Source organism: Siphateles boraxobius, unplaced genomic scaffold (assembly GCF_051911475.1).
Source record: "Siphateles boraxobius isolate OS27281-9 unplaced genomic scaffold, OSU_SipBor_1 13, whole genome shotgun sequence".
Lineage (NCBI taxonomy): Eukaryota > Metazoa > Chordata > Actinopteri > Cypriniformes > Leuciscidae > Siphateles > Siphateles boraxobius.
Window position 1 is genome coordinate 6,815,029 of NW_027508733.1, and position 13,319 is coordinate 6,828,347.

Below are 13,319 nucleotides of genomic sequence, written 5' to 3' on the forward strand. Positions count from 1 at the left end.
TTGCTTCTTTATATCCACATATAAGCCCTATATGTGCATACATGTCTCCTAGCTCATAGCAGGATCTGGTCATTTTTTAGCTCATACCTCACTTTGGCAACTGTCATACATGATGCCTAGCTCATATTTTCTATTATCAAAGCAATAAGAACTAACTAAAAAAAGAAATTATGCAAGAACTGTATGTGCAAACATGTGAAATTGGTATCACATTTAATTGGCATGTTATGGAATTTAATTATGGCAATTAAGTGAGAGGAGATGGAAAGCTATGGGAAAGCCATTTACAAGGTCAATTCTTTCTTGTATGAAGATAGTGGAAAAGAAGGAAATAACAAAATGGTTTGTCGTTTTTTTATTTTGTCAATCAAGCCCTCTTTCCAATTTCAGGTCACTTCCAGATTCACATTACAGCTCATAGGCCTACACATCCACACATTCACCGTTACATCCACCAAATGCAATGCAAAATGCAATGTTTTCTGTATTGTCTTAATGCAGTTTCTAGATGAATATGGCTGAAAGGTCATTACAGTCTAAATGTAGCAAAAAAAAAAAAAAAGAACATAGAACATCCATTCAAGTAATCATCATCATCATCATCATCATCCCATCTATCTGAGCATTTCACTGTGGTTAATGAATTTGAAGACAAGCATGTATTTTAGTCTGTAAAGTTTTTAAAAAATCGAAAAGCCCAAAGATCTGTATCTCTGCTAAATGAATTTAATATGTTTGCGATGCCATTTATCTTTTCTTTTCATTTCTTTTATTTTATTTTATTTTTGTCCAAATTATTGTTGTTTCAAGTTATACTTATCAAATGTGAAAATGTGTAAAAGAAATGTGTCAAGAACTTGATATCAAACTCTGTAATTTTGAAAATTAAAAAAAATAAAAATCTCCACTCTGCTGCTACCATGGCTGCTAAAGCGCCGCGTAGTTGATGAGTCACGACGTCACCCGCCTGACGTTTGACGATTCGCGCCGAAAGATATCGGCTGGGAGTGAAAATGGCGATGGAGCGTTGGAGATCTGCCATGTCCTACTTATCATCAATCGTAAGTATTCCTAATTTTAATATTTATTAGCAGGGTTTTTTCTGGAGATGGATTTTGCGGTGGCAGAGAAGTATAAACTTAGAAATTGTATGGGCTGAAAGTTTAACACGTGTTTGGCAAAATAAATGCTATGTTGTTAGCTGAGAGTAGTGTGGGTGCTCATATAGCCGTTGATAAGATTCAAATTAGAATTATATTTATTTGTCTCTTTCTGGAGGAATTTGTAGAGGGTTCACAAAAGTCATGGCCTAGAGAATACAGTTCATGAGTACACACAATTCTCTGCCTTCAACGGCTAAAGAAGGCAATCGGCTCTAGAAAAAAACCCTGGGGAATTTGAATTTGGGAGAAATATATATATGTTTTAATTGCGTTCACAAACAGGTTTCCTCTGCAGAGCCTTATGAATGGGCTTTGGAGGGTTGTAGCTTGCGTTCACAGCTGCAGGAAATGTCTTTCGAAGAGTAACGTTAGAGTTGCTGGGTGCTATTTTGATTTAGTGATTGTAATTGTTTTTTTGTTTTTTTATATAACCTCTTTCTAGAAATCCCTCAAATGAAAAGTGACCTCGCCATTATTGCTCAAAAGGCAAGTTCCTCTGTTTTTCATTGCTTTTTAAATTTGTTTCTCAAGCAGATCTGTAGAGACTTGTGATGTTGGGCTGATTGATAGTGTTAATTATTTGATGTATTTGCTCTTTAATTTATTGAAGAGAATAACTATATTTTTCTTCTATGAACAAGACTGGAAGGAGTCCTGTGGAGGATCTAGATTCCCCCTTCTCGACTTTTGGAGAAGTGCAACCGGTGAGTAACCCCCTTGCATTTGTATTTATTTATTTAGTTTACTTGTTACTCAAACAGAGCTATATGGATTTTTATGATGTTTGGCTGATTACTTTTGCATGTAACTTTAATTTATTGACATGTTTGATGTTTTCCAAGCCCCCCTGTAAATAAGAATATATAGTGGCTTGCTTTGATGAATAAAAATTGTTGTGGAGTTTTACTAAGTTTCTTTCTTCTCTAAGACTCCAGAGAGGAGACCGAGCCATTTAAAGAGAGTCCCATGGTGACTGAGTGCTTTCGAGAGACACCACAGGTGTGTGTAACCCTTTTATACCTCAGATTTTTCTGTACTTATTTTACTTAAGGCTCCAACTGAGCTATAGGGATTTTTATGTTTGGATAGTTAGTGGTAATATGTAATTTACTTGCCCCATATGCATAAAATTGTTGAAGTTTTACAATGTTTTTCTTCTCTAACAAGACTGAAGCAACAGCTGAGACATCAGCGAAAACACAGGTGAGTAACATTATTTAGTAAGGATGGGTATAAACTGTGTGTTTGTAGGAGCCAATTAGTGTTATACGAGACAATCATCCTTTCCTCCTGCACCCCTTCGCTCCTCTCCACCCACTGTCTTTTCTCCTTCCCTACTCTCCATCCAACCTCCTCCTCCCTATTATTATATTATTATTATTATTATTAACTATTGGGAAGCTAAAAATAAGAATCAATATGAAACATAAAAACCTTTCTAAAAGTTGCCAATAAATTAATATTGTGATGTGAAATTATTTTTCAGATTGAAGTTATAAAGGGCTCTGGGGTGTTTTGCCAGGCCTTGCCACCTCTGCTACTGCCATGGTGTGGAATCTGCTGCTGGGCACCTTTTGATTTGGAGACTTTGCTAAAAAGCAACCTGAATGGTACAAAACAACATGTTCCTAATCTCTTCTGTCCTTGAAAAAAAAAAAAACAAGTCAGTCATATTCTGTGGAATAAATGATGTTTGTGTGCGGGCATACCATTGCTTTTTTACTTGCCATTTTGTATTTCCTTGCACCTCAAATAAAAGTGATGTGTATATAAAAAATAATCTCTTGTTTTCACCACCTTCATTGTACCCCCCTTTCATAATAATTTTGAAATATTACTTTAAGTTGGGAAGCCAACCAGAGGGGATGGGGAGCAGCTGGTCGCCCTTGACCAAATTAAAAAGGCAGCCATTATTGGTGAGTAAATGCATAATGCGTTGAGAAGGGAAAACAAAACTTTTAAGACTTTATAAGTTCACTACTTTAACCATAGCCTACTTGTATCAATGTTTATTAGGTATCAATGGAGACTGTATTAGATAGGGCACCCATTATTGTTACTGTATCTGCTTGTAACCTATAATACTAATTCATTGCTTGCTCATTTCTTGATCCTACCTTTCCTTTTCTAAAGCCACATTTCTGAATTTTTCCTATCCATGAATTTTCTCTGCTTTGGATGCACATGATTGACCGTGTGACTGTTAACAATGCAGTCCCCATGACGGACGTGCATATGAAAGAACGATGCCGCTAGAAAAAAGGGGGGGTGATGTTTCCAATCAGAATTTCTTTCAGATTTAGCAGAATCCAATCAGAATCTTCCAATTGACGTGTTTACATGACGCATTTTTTATTATGATCAGCCCTTTATCCAAAATATGTGTCCAATCGCAGCTGTACTGTAAGCATTTTGGGTTCCTGATGAAGCACTATATTATTATTATAATACTGTCTTATTATTTTTGTCTTCTCTAGATGCTACATTGAAGAAGTGGCCGGCAGCCAGCCGAGGACAGATAGGCACATCTATCAATTCGAAGCTCACAGAGCTGAGAAGATCAACAAGATAAATTGGGTTTTTTTCTGTTCAGTTTTTTGTCTTATTTTTGTTCTTGTAATATTTGATTGTTCTTAAGTAAATAAATAATTAAAATTTCTACATCTTGGGCTATTATTTATGTTGCCTAGTAGCTATGGATTTTAATAATTATACTAATATATAGGTAACATATAGCTGCATATATGCACCTATATAGGTACATATATGCACATATATATATATATATATATATATATGCACCTATATAGGTACATATATGCAGCTATATATGCACCTATATAGGTACATATATGCACCTGTATAGGTACATATATGCACCTGTATAGGTGCATATATGCACCTATATAGGTGCATATATGCACCTATATATGCACCTATATAGGTGCATATATGCACCTATATAGGTACATATATGCACCTATATAGGTACATATATGCACCTATATAGGTACATATATGCACATATATATGCACCTATATAGGTACATATATGCACATATATAGGTACATATATGCACATATATATGCACATATAGAGGTACATATATGCACCGATAGAGGTACATATATGTACACATATATGTACCTATATAAGTACATAAATGCTCGTATATATGTGTACATATATGTGCATATATGCACATATAATATAGGAAAACGGCCAATTTTATATATGTCACATATATTAAAATCCTATATCAAAACCTATATTAAAACATATATGTTTATATAGGTTTTTTCCATGTGGGAGGAGGCGTTCCGTTAGCCTGTAAAGGTTTCGGGACTTGGTGCCGCCCTGGCGATTTATGTATGCCACCACTGACATGTTGTCCGACCGGACCAAGACGTGGTGACCCATTATCTGGGGACAGAAGCGCCGTAGCGCGCTGTCGACTGCCATCATTTCCAGACAGTTTATGTGTAGGAGCTTTTCCTGTTCTGACCACTGGCCAAAGAACGGTCTGCCCTCGAGCAGCGCTCCCCATCCCGAGGTGGAGGCGTCCGTGGACACCACCTTCACACTCGAGGGAGTCCCCAGACTCACACCTGACTGATACCAGTCGGTTATCTTCCAAGGTTCCAGAGCTGAAACGCATTTCAGATCGACCCGGAGGCGAAACCGACCAGCGGTCCATGCCCTGGGAGGAACTCGCGCTTTCAGCCACAGCTGCAGTGGGCGCATGCGAAGCAAGCCCAGCTGGAGCACTGACGATGCCGAAGCCATAATGCCCAGCATCTTCTGAAAACTTTTTTGACCGGGACTATAGAGCCGCGGCGGAAGGATTTTGCGGCGCGCTGAATGTCCAGTTCTCGCTCTGGCGATAGACGTGCTGTCATAGACAGCGAGTCCAGCACTGTTCCCAGAAAAGAGATTTTCTGGCTGGGAAACAGCGAACTTTTCGCCCAATTGACTGTGAGACCCAGATTCTCGAGATGCTCGAGTAATGTGGTCCTGTGTTCTATGAGCTTTGAATGTGATCGAGCTAGAATCAGCCAATCGTCCAAGTAGTTCAACACTCGCATGCCCCGAAGTCTCAGGGGTGCGAGAGCCGCGTCCATGCACTTCGTAAATGTACGGGGTGCCAAAGACAGGCCGAACGGTAGGACTGTGTATTGATAAGCCTGGCCCTCGAAGGCGAATCTCAAGAATCGCTTGTGACGTGACGCTATTTGTATTTGGAAATAGGCGTCCTTCAGATCTATTGACATAAACCAGTCTCCTTGGCGCACTTGCGCGAGGATTTTCCTGGTTGTCAGCATTCTGAACTGGCGCTTCATAAGCACTCTGTTCAGCTGTCGCAGATCTAGAATGGGTCTGAGACCCCCGTCTTTCTTCGGTACCAGAAAATATCTGCTGTATAGCCCCCCTTCGCTCTGAGCCTGAGATAAAGGTTCTATGGCCCCTTTTCCCAGCAGTTTCGCTATTTCGGCTCGAAGTAGATGAGATACTTCGTTGTTCACCGAGGTTTCGACTCGCGCCGTGTAACGGCGGGGACGTCGAGCGAATTGTAGCGAATAGCCTCTCTTTATAGTGTTCAACACCCACTCTGATACCCCGGGCAGCTTTGCCCACGCATCTGCGTGAATAGCTAGGGGTAGAATGAAATCCGGGCTCTGGCCGCGGCATTGCAGCGGTTGCAGAGCTCCGGTGTGCTGAGACATAAACACTGTGTTTACAGCGTGCGAGGCGGGAGGCGCGCCGATCACGGCGGGCAGCCTGGTCGCGCACGAATTCTCTATGACAGGTTATGGAGAGAGAGCGAGCGGGACAAACCCCGTGGGGTTGAGCGTGTCTGTGAAGGAATGTGGGCGCGGGACAGCGGGCACATTCACTGCATTGAGAACACCGTCGGCTTGTGCTGACTGAATGTGTGTCGGTTTCGTTTTTACAGAAACCGAGGGACACGCATCGTGTAGTGTTTGTGGGCACTGTATCGTGGGCACATTCACTACAAATTTTTTTTTTTTTTTTTTTTTTTTTTTTTTGCACAATCGACATGAGTCGATTTTATTTGTGCTAGCCCTGAACTGTGGCAGGCTGTGTCTGTGTGTGGGAATGGGCACTGAGACGTGGGCATTCTTACAACACTCATAACACCATCGGCCGTGGCCGGAATACCAGAAAATACACTCTTTTTGGGATTTATCTGGGTCGCCGTAAAAATGGCATTTGTGTGCAGGCAAGCGGGCTGTGGTACCGGCTTGTTTACTGCGAAATACACTGGAACGGTCACATTGTTTGGAACTGAACGAGCGAGAAGTTTCGGTGGAGTCTGGCCGCAGCAAGACTTAAACACTGTGGGTCTTAGCTGACTGTATGTGTGTTGGTTTCGTTTTACAGAAAACGTGGCACATGCAGTGTGTAGTGTTTGTGGGCACTGGGTTGTGGGCACATTCACTACATTTAATGCACAATGACCTGAGTCGATCTCATTTGTGCGAGCCCTGCACTGTGGCGGGCTGTGTATGTGTGTAGAAATGAACACTGGGCTGTGGGCATTTTTATTACACTCATAACACCATCGGCTGTGGCCGGAATACCAGAAAATACACTGCTTATATGATTTTTCTGGGTCGCCGTGGAAACGGCATTTTTGTGCAGGCAAGCGGGCCATGGTACCGGCTTGTTTACTGCAAAATGCACTGGAACAGTCGCATTTTCTTGGAACTGAACGAGCGAAAAGTTTCGGTGCAAGTCTGGCCGCAGCGAGACTAAACTTTATCTGCTGCGAGAGCTGGGCTCGAACACGGGTCTCCCGTGCGAAGGCTTTGGGTTTCGCCACTGAGCCACAGGGGGGGAAACGACAAAGGTTTAAAATAGCTCGAGCAGATAAGAGAGCGTCATCACAGTTTTGTGTGTGTTGGCGTTTGTTTGCAGGCGTGCGTGTTATACAACAGGCTCATTGCTGCAATATTGACATTTTCAGCCGCTCAAACTAAGAGGAGCTGAGAAATGTTTGAGAAATGGAGATTGGTCCGGCCTCGGCGGGACTAAAAACACACTCTTTCCTCATTTCGCCGGTGACGCATGCCCACGGGGGGCGGGGGCGGGGTAGCTTTCTTATAACGTAAAGAAAGCTAGCCGCGGTTTAGACGCTGGCCCGTTTCCCTGACGACTCGCGGGCAGAAGAGGGGAGGTCCACAGAGCTCGCCCAATCCTCACTGTCCGATGCCAGGATAGAGCAGCTGGCCTTCTCTACAGATGTAGCTATCTCATTGTCATTAATGGCGGAAGCGGCGGCGCGCGGCGGCCGTTGTCCGTCAGTGAGCGACTCGAGTGAAGCTGGTGAAGCTGGTGGGCGAACCGGCGAGCTATCACGGGCTGGAGAAGGCTCGGGGCTGTTTCGTCGACCTCAATGGCGGAAGCGGCGGCAGACGGCGGCCGCTGTCCGTCGGTGAGGGACTCGAGCGATGCCGGCGAAGCTGGCGGGCGAACCGGCGAGCTTTGGCGGGCAGGAGAAGGCTCGGGGCCGCGCTGGGCACGGCGCTTTTTACGGCGCGGCGCTACAGCGGGTTGAAGTGCAGGCTCTGAGAATGATGCCAGGCGAGTCCTCAGAGTCACCATAGGCAATAGCTCACAGTGAGGGCATCCGCCGTCGACGAGAGCGAGAGCCGCGTGATCCTCACCCAGGCAGGAAACGCAGAATGGCGATCCTCTTAACTGAGTGTGGCTCGGCACGAGCCGCAGGATCTATGCATCTTGAAAAAGACGCAGCTCTTTTAGGAGAGAGAGAGACAGTGAAAAAATGTGTGTCGCAGCGGCGAACACACACACTTGCAATAAAAGGATATGACGCCGGAAAGCGTAGCAGGTACGGCGGCTAAAGGCGGCGATGCCAGCGACTTCAGACTCAAAGGCTCGTCCCGCTGTGTGCTTATCTCAGACGGCGCGGCTTCTCACTCCGGATCCAGCGATGCGTGATGCTTCGCTGAAGAGATGAAAATCAGTGTACCAGCCTAATCGAGCCATATTTATAGGGCGGGACCACGCCCTTTCTGGCGGGACGTGACGAAATGGGCGCGAAGTGCCCCCATTGGGTGTGTGTCACGCAGGGCCACTCTCGATAGGCTGCTGCTGTTGCCGCAGGGCAGCCAATAGGCACGCAAGCCGTCTTGCCTATGTCTGCATGCTGCTGCACAGCGTTTTGCATTAATTCAAAATTAAGGATAATTTTTGGCTTCAATATCTCGTGGAAAAGAGGTTTTCCCCATAGCGTAAGATATTACGCAGTAATAGAGATACTCTCGTAAGAGAACTAGATTTTCTGAAGAGAATGTGAATTGTGCTTACTGTGTGCACTGTCTCTAGTCAAAAAATACACAATAGGCCTACTACACAAGCCCACTCTCATGTTTCTATGACACTTCTATCCAAAGATGTCCCTTTTGATCTATTTGAATGGAACGTGTTGCTAGGGAGCTCAACCTTTGTTGCTAGGGTGTTGATACAGAGTGTCCAAGAAGAAACTTAAGACTGAATGTTTGCATGAGTCAAACTCACACTCGTGTGCTACAAAGATATCCATCCGGGCCTTTTATAATGGTAGTTTATGGGATCAGTTGCTAGGGTGCTCTAAATGGTTTCTAGGGAGTGGCTTGATAGTTTCACAATGACCCTTAGAGACTGATTGGTTGCCTGAGTGAAATTAGTCCATCTTCATGTCTTTATGACAATGATGCAGAGTTATGCTCAATATTCCTATGCAAGTTAGTTACATCGGCCCGACTGATTTTCTGCTCTCCCAACACAGTAGCTAACCAGCCCAGCCCAACTACAGGGAGACGTTTGCCTGGATACAGTTCGTTTGAACTGTCCTATTGCTTGATGGGAAGTGTCTAACTGTTTAGAGTGCGTACATGAGTACTTTGATTTGTATTGTTTGGTCTGCACCTATAGATAATCAGTCACATGTAACCTGGGTGGGTTATGTTAGTAACTTGGGTTAACCCCGAGTATTATAAGCAGCGGATGCCTTGACGCTGACCAGGCTCCCACTGCCCAAGCCCCCTGCTGGAGAGAACGAGAAACTGCTGCCCTGCTATCGACTAGCCTACCACGGCTTGAGCCCCCTGCTGGAGGAAACCATAGCTGCTGTCCTACTTTCACATTTTTAGTGAAAGCTTTGCTTATCAATGCTCTCTGAATTGGTTGGTAAAGTTCATTCAGGTTCATTCCCTGAATCTGGTGTATTGGGACATCTGGTGATGAATATTCTGGATTATTCTATTATTTAATGCCTTCCGTTTTACATTCCTTTGTTAGTTTTTTTTAGTTATTTTTAATTTATGCTGTGTTGCTTTTTCAGTTTGTTTCATATACAGCAACCCCGCAAATGCAAATGTAAAAATGTGTGTCATACCAATAAATCACTGTAGAATTTTACTGAAAACTGAACATTACCCACCAAACTGCTTTACATCTATAAATCCTGTACAGGCCTCAATTTTAATTAAAGGGATGTCATAATAAAATAAACTATTACTTGTATGAATAATGTCGGTTGATTAGAAACCCCCTTTTCATATATTCATTTTTTTTTTAAAACAGTGTAAATGTACACCATAACAAAAGTCCATTAGAAGGAAATATAGTACAAAAACAATTATGTATGATGTATAGGCTTGTTTCCTCATGGGGACCTCACCGGTCCTGGGGCCTGTTCTTCGTACGTCGCTAACTCAGTTAGCTGGATTTGATTGTTGACGATTTGGCATGATCTTGGATTGTTTGGTTCTTCGACGCTCATCCTGGACTTGCTGTCATAGCAACAGGTGCGCAGCTTGAACCTGCTCGCGAGCCAACAGCAGGCTTATTTCATGTTAACAGGATTAGATCGCGGCTTTTTAAGCGGAGCTGATACGGGAAGTCTTTTAGCGCAGCGTGATAGTGTACTTTTTGAGAGATATCATTTTTCTCATGACTCGTGAGGATGTCGTTAACATCATTAATTTGTTGGAAACGCATAAATGTTCGACTCGTCGGAGTCGGGCTTTAATAACAGTGCAGGCAAGTTACTATTGCGATTCTTATCCAGATTAGTATTATATCAAATTTTAAAAAGGCAGTTGACTGACTAAAATCTCTTAGATGGTGTGTGACTAGTTCCATATCACAAATATGGCCAGGATCTGTGCATGACTCAAGAATTTTCAGAGATTTATGCACATTATTTGAACATGGTAAGGAAAAATATAAATATCAAGCTCACTGTATTATACATGCTTATCCTACAGAACTGAATTTTTCCATTAAACAGGTGATTACAACAGGATCCTGCTTGGAGACAGGTGCTTTATGACCCCATTCCCTGACCCAAACCCCAGACCAGTTACAATGCAGCTCTAGCCAGGACAAGGGCACACAATGAAGTGAACTTTAGCCAACTAAAGTATCTGAAAAGTCTGAGGGTTGCACCTGACAGGGCCTGTGACATCGCTTGGGCCATATTACACAACATTGCACCATCAGAAAAAATATAAAACATTTCATTAAATGTTTAATAAAAGACAAGACAAATATGCTTAGTTCCTTGATTTTTATTTTAATTGTTCTTTGTAAAGAAAAGCCAGTGATCAAGTCATCTTTTGCCTGCAAATAATATATATTGTACTCTGTGTGAAATAATATATTAGCACTTACTCTGAAGTTCCTATGAAGCAACTCTATCTCTAGTGCCAGTTTTTTTTTTCTTTAAGTTGTCAAGTATTTTCAAAATACTCTGTTTTCTAGGGGTAGGGGTAAACCTGTCAAACACATGGCTTATGCATCAAAAATTAAAAGGAAAAGTACAACACTGCACACCTCTGCATCACTGCTTTGTGCAGACTCTTCTGTAGATGTGGACTCCTGCAACTCATATTAGAAATAATAGGTACTCAAGTGTAAATTAAGTTAAGTTATTTATGCACTTTAAGATACCTGAGAGGGTTTCTTCACTGTCCTGTGCATTGGGGGAAAAATGGGCGGTAACACTTTATTTTGATGGTCCCTTTTGAACATTCTGTTGACTATAAGTAACTTTGCAACTACATGTCAACTAACTCTCATTAGAGTATTAGTAGACTGTCTGCTCAATATCTGCTAACTCTTTATTGTGATGCTCCTCCAACAGACATTCTACTGACTATAAGTAACTTTGCAACTACATGTCAACTTATTCTATCCCTAACCCTACCAGTCTACTAATACTCTACTAACACTCTAGTGAGAGTTAGTAGAGATGTAGGTGCAACGTTACTTATAGTCAACTGAATGTGTTAAAGGGACCATCCAAATAAAGTGAAACCAAATGGGCATTACAAAGTGTTGTAGCTACTTTTTTCCCTTTTGATGTAACATTAGAAAAAGTCCACTTACTGCACATGCTTCAGCCACTTGCTTGGGAACACATAAAAGTGTTGGTGTATTGTTTACTGCACAAAAGAGGAAAACACAATTTCATTACAATGAAGTACACTGGGGGGAAATGTGATCAATAACTCATGGCAACATATTTTTTTTTACATTAACTATGTAGTTTCACAGTCACACATGTAGACTTTCACAAGTCAAAGCAATTCATTGCTACTCAAGGTTTAACAGTTGATATGACTGGACAGCCATTTGGATTATAGGCCTACTTAATTTAATGCAGCAACAAATTATTTTACAGTGTACTAGGATCATTTAAAGTTCATTTCCCAGCAGTGAAGGTGTTCTGCTCCTGGCCTCTGGCTGTGGGTCTGAGGAAGAGCTGAACCCAGGGATGCCCTCCACAAAGTTCACACTCAACCCAAGGGTCAGCTCTTCTGCCTGGGTATAATGTGGGGTGCAGGAGCACCACCTGTTTGTTTTTCTTTTCTTTTTTTTTCTCAGCCTTTTTCTTGGTTGCTTTTATAAACAGGCAAACATTTATTAACAGTGCCTTTTTAAAAGAGATTAGTTAGTAGGCTACAAATTACTATTATGTAGAATATTCTAGTACTTCACTTTTACTTGTTCCCATGTTCTAGTAGTGGATGGTGACTCTGACATTACAATGAACAAAGTTATTAATTATTTAGAAATTATTAAAATATACAAATATATACTGTAATAAGTGATAAAAACATCTAACTACAAACTTAATTTGTCTGCTACGTTTTGCCAGCCCTCTCTCTTGGCTTTTGCACACTTTGAGGTGTTCCCTGGCGTTTTAATTAAGTTTTCAAATTCTGCATATCCTTCAAGCAATAACTCTTGCTCTTCTGTGGAGAAAAAAACCGAGCGCGCTCTTTGGCCACGGTGAGCAGCCAATAGTAGCGTTGCTGATCAATGTTTCCAGACTGCGTTGATCGATACATATCCCCTTTTAACCCAGCGCATGAACGCGCAATTATCTCAGATAACCCAATCCAGCTATAGCCTACTAATCATAACCGGCAGGAGAGTTCGAAGAACCTAATTAGCCGGATCATGATGAGCACGATGATATTATCTTGGATGTCTCGTTTGATCTCGGATGTTTTAAGCAACGTACGAAGAACGGGCCCCTGGATAGAAAAACACGAACACACACACAAAAACAATGGTTTTAAACTGTGTACTTAATGTCTTTATGAAGAAATGAACTACAATCCAATGATGCAATATTTGCCATGATTCTATGATTGAATCTATATATTGTTGTATATATTAGCAAGAAAGCCCAATCCTATTTGTAATTTAAATATAAATAATTTAAGAAGAAAATTAATTCATGCACTTTTAACAAGATTAATTTTACAATCATGTTCTGTTTCAAAGTTATTTTACAATTTTACAAAAACAGTTTTTTCATGCATCTGTAAATTTTTGTCAGATTTTGGGCTTTTCATAGTGTTTTTTTCAGACAAGTGGAAAAACATCCAAAATACACTTTTAACTGTATCTTGTAGAGCACTTTATTTGCGTCTGTAGATTTCAATTACAGTATATATCTTTAAAGGCCGTTCTCTTAAAATGAGTTTTTCCTCCAACACTGAGCCAGACATCTCCACTTCAGTAACACTTACACCAAACTTTACAGTTTTATTCCTATCTATATTCTGAAGGTTTCAGATGGGTTTGTTTATATATAATTTTCCTGATTTTAT

At 41.6% G+C, this 13,319-nt stretch overlaps 1 protein-coding gene and 1 long non-coding RNA gene across 2 annotated transcripts in view; both read left to right on the forward strand.

Annotated features, from left to right (window-relative positions):
- Positions 1–13,319, forward strand: part of LOC143735322 (ladderlectin-like) — a 242,472-nt gene that overhangs the window by 223,105 nt on the left and 6,048 nt on the right. The gene's annotated exons all lie outside the window — the stretch shown is intronic.
- On the forward strand, positions 10,086–10,743 carry LOC143735395 (uncharacterized). Its single transcript, XR_013203161.1, has 2 exons — positions 10,086–10,406; positions 10,484–10,743. It is a non-coding gene; the product is annotated as an uncharacterized LOC143735395 (long non-coding RNA).